The sequence below is a fragment of the Myotis davidii genome, unplaced genomic scaffold (assembly GCF_000327345.1).
Source record: "Myotis davidii unplaced genomic scaffold, ASM32734v1 scaffold242, whole genome shotgun sequence".
NCBI lineage: Eukaryota > Metazoa > Chordata > Mammalia > Chiroptera > Vespertilionidae > Myotis > Myotis davidii.
In genome coordinates this window covers 434691-438244 of record NW_006295821.1, presented here as the reverse complement: position 1 = coordinate 438244, position 3554 = coordinate 434691, and the positions used below count along the sequence as shown (strand labels likewise).

The following is a 3554-nucleotide window of genomic DNA, read 5'->3' as shown; positions in this document are numbered from 1 at the left end:
AAGGGCATCAGTAATACCCCTTAACTAAGTGCCAGGCGGGTAGTTTAATCACTTTAACTACAAACAATCACACTTCAGCTACATAATCTTTATTTAGGATAATCTCCTTCAGTTACTTCCTTGTAGCTTAGAATGGATAGGATTAAAATCAAATGGTATAAATACAGATGTAACAGGACAATCAAAAGAGAACCTGGCTGGAGAACCTGACTAGAGAGCCTGGCTAGGCTGCTGATCAACTGAAGGCTGCTGTCTCCATGTCATTCCTTCTTCGACAACTCTGTCCACGCCTTTGGGAACCCCTGGACCTGCTGGGGCTGGACCCCGGCAGTGGCAGAGGGCAGCGGCTAAGAAAGAAGAAAGACGTGGCAGCAAGCGGGAGCCGGCGATAGTGTCCTCGGTTCGATGTGGGGATATTCCCTGCCCAGAAATTTCCTGGAAAATTGGCCAGTACTAAGTGCATGATAGATTGGAACTCAGTGAAGACACAGATGTTCTTGTTGAGGGCAACCAGCTAATCATTACATTTTAAAGGCGATTTCTGTTACTGAGTTGTCTTTTGGAGACTAAGTCCATTTCAAGAGGACTTGAAGCTGGTCCTCAGCTTGAGGAAGCAGTGGCTTGTTTTCAAGAAGCCATTCCTGATCTCAGGATCTACCCAGCATGCGTCATCAAGGAGAAGACTGCTATTTTTTTTTCTATTCTACATGTACCAAAGGTGACAGCTGTCCATTCCGTCACTGTGCAGCTGCACTAGGAAACGAAACTGTTTGCACATTATGGCAAGAAGGACGCTGTTTTCGCCGGGTGTGCAGGTTTCGGCACATGGAGATTGATAAAAAACGGAGTGAGATTCCTTGTTACTGGGAAAATCAACCAGGGGGTTGCCAAAAGCTACACTGTGCTTTTCATCACAACAGAGGACGTTACGTGGATGGCCTTTTTCTACCTCCAAGCAAAACTGTGTTGCCCACTGTGCCTGAGTCACCAGAGGAGGAAGTGAAGGCTTCCCAGCTCACAGCTCAACAACACAAATTGTCTGTCCAGTCCAATCCCTCCCCTCAACTGCGAAGTGTGATGAAAGTAGAAAGTTCAGAAAATTTTCCTACCCCCACACATCCGCCAGTTGTGATCAATGCTGCAGATGATGATGATGATGATGAAGACGATGATGATCAGTTGTCTGAGGAAGGTGATGAAACCAAAACATCAACCCTGCAACCAACTCCCAAAGTTCATAATGGATCACGAGGGGCTTCTGCCCGGAAACCCGGGGTCAGTTTAAAACAAGGTGAACGTTTGAATGTTGGCATGAAAACTCTTGAGGAAATTAAGTCAAAGAAAATGCAGGAAAGGTCCAAGAAGCAAGGTGAAGGTTCACCAGGAGTTTCCAGTCTTTTACTCCGGCCTCAGCCCCTTCCAGGTCCCAAAAAAGAGAATGTCCGGACTGCGGTGAGGACAGGAACTCTCTCCAACAAACAAGGAGAAGAACCCTTGATAAGACTGAGTCTCACCGAGAGACTGGGGAAGCGAAAACTCTCTGAAGGTGGTGATAGTGGTCCTCCACCTAAGCGTAGCCTTGCACAGAGGCTAGGGAAGAAAGCTGATGCTTCAGAAACTGACACAACACCAAAGAGAGTTCAAGTTTCCAAGTCTCTAAAGGAACGATTAGGTGAGTCAGCTGGTCAGAACAACGAGGAGGCAGCAGAGAGAGTTACTGACGTTGGCGAGATCCACGTGAAGACATTAGCAGAAATCCTTCTGGAAAGAGCCAGTCAGAAACGCCAAGAATTGCAAACTAAACTCAAGGCAGGAGGCCCTTCAAAAGCTGATGATCCTACTTCAGGAGCAAGAAGCTCTTCCACCGTTCCAATCAAAACCTCTGACATCCTGGCTGAAAAGAAACACCGGCAGCTGGAAGCAGAGAGACAGAAAAGCAAAAAGGATGCTGCCTGCGGCAAGTTAAAGACGGACAGTGATACTAAAAAAGCATCGGTTTTGCCACCAACGGTGGCCAAGAAAGGACAAGCAGAGGAGCCTGCAGGGAGAACAAAGTCTGTGCAGGAGGTGCATGTCAAGGCGCTGGAGGAAATTAAACGGGAGAAGGCGCGGAGGGTGCCGCAGGGCTCCAAGAGCAGCCCCAGCTCCCCGCCCGCCAGAGGGGCCACCCTGGGGGCGAGGGGGCTTCTCCGGATCACCGAAAAGTCAGGTATAAAAGACGAGAAGAAACTTCAAGAAGAAAGTGAAGTTGCATGTGAGATCAGTGTTGCTAGAATCGAGGCTAAAGAGGCTTCAAATGAGACAACAGGAGGGGGCATTAAAATGCCAGTCAAGAAATGTGAGACGACGCAAGAAATGCACATACAGAAACAGCCAGGCCCCCATGGCGGACAGCCTCTAGTTCTTCTCCGACCACGTGGCAAACAGCACCACTGCGCTAGAACGGTTACAGAGAAGGAACCCACTGCGCCGAGCATCACACGGAGCCTGACAGAGCGGCTTCCCACCGAGTCATCCCAGAGGGCAGAGGTGGAAACCCCAGGGACCGGCGACTCAACATTGGATGCGAAGTGTGCGGCACAGACCTTGGAGGAAAGGGTCAAAGGGAAACCCAAAGCGAGTGTGAAGCCGTTTGTGGCTCAAGTGGTCTCTCCCCCCAGACTGGCCCCCAAGCGCAAGGCAGCGGAGACCCACCCTGCTGTCAGGGCAGCGGGGGAGCGCTCCGCGCCAGCTGGTCCTGCAGAAAAGCCCGGCCGAAAAAGCAGCCATGGCTGTGGTCCCGCTCATCTCTGAGGACAAAGCGGTCACTGGGCCTGAGACAGAGGGACCCAGAGACAGTCTTGTGCTGCCTCCAGCCCAATCCTCGTCAGAGCCCTCTCCACCAGAAATCTCCGGCCCTTCCTCGTGCCAGATGGCCACGAAAACTCGCCGACTCAGCACCGCTTCCACAGGAGAGCCCCCCCTCTCTGTGGAGGATGGTTTTGAGGAACTGATAGGGGAGATTTCAGGAGGCAAATTGAAGCTGAGATCGACCTGGATCCTGGGAAAGACGAAGATGACCTTCTGCTTGAGCTATCAGAAATGATTGATAGCTGAAGGTGATAGTAGGACATTTCAAACAAACAAAAACAAACAAACGAAAAACCCCACCAAAGCCGAAGCCGGTTTGGCTCGGTGGATAGAGCGTCGGCCTGCCGACTGAGGGGTCCCGGGTTCCATTCCAGTCAGGGGCATGTGCAGGGTTGCAGGCACATCCCCGCTGGGGGCTGTGCAGGAGGCAGCTGATTGATGTTTCTCTCGCATCGATGTTTCTAGCTCTCTATCTCTCTCCCTTTCTCTCTGTAAAAAAAAAAAAAAAAATCAATAAAATATATTAAAAAAAAGAAAGAAATTCAGACAGAGTCAGTTGGTGAGTAAATATATATATTAGTGTCCTTGTGTGTGTGTGTGTGTGTGTGTGTTTATGTGTGTGTGATGAAAACGCTTTACCTTTATTAACTCACTTAATCTTCCCAATAACTCTGCAAGATGAGTAGAATTTTTCCCTCCATTTA

General features: G+C 49.7%; 1 pseudogene; it reads left to right on the top strand.

The window, feature by feature from the left end:
* Positions 1-633: 633 nt before the first annotated feature.
* Positions 634-3132, top strand: LOC102768946 (annotated as a pseudogene).
* The last annotated feature ends 422 nt before the right edge of the window (positions 3133-3554 follow it).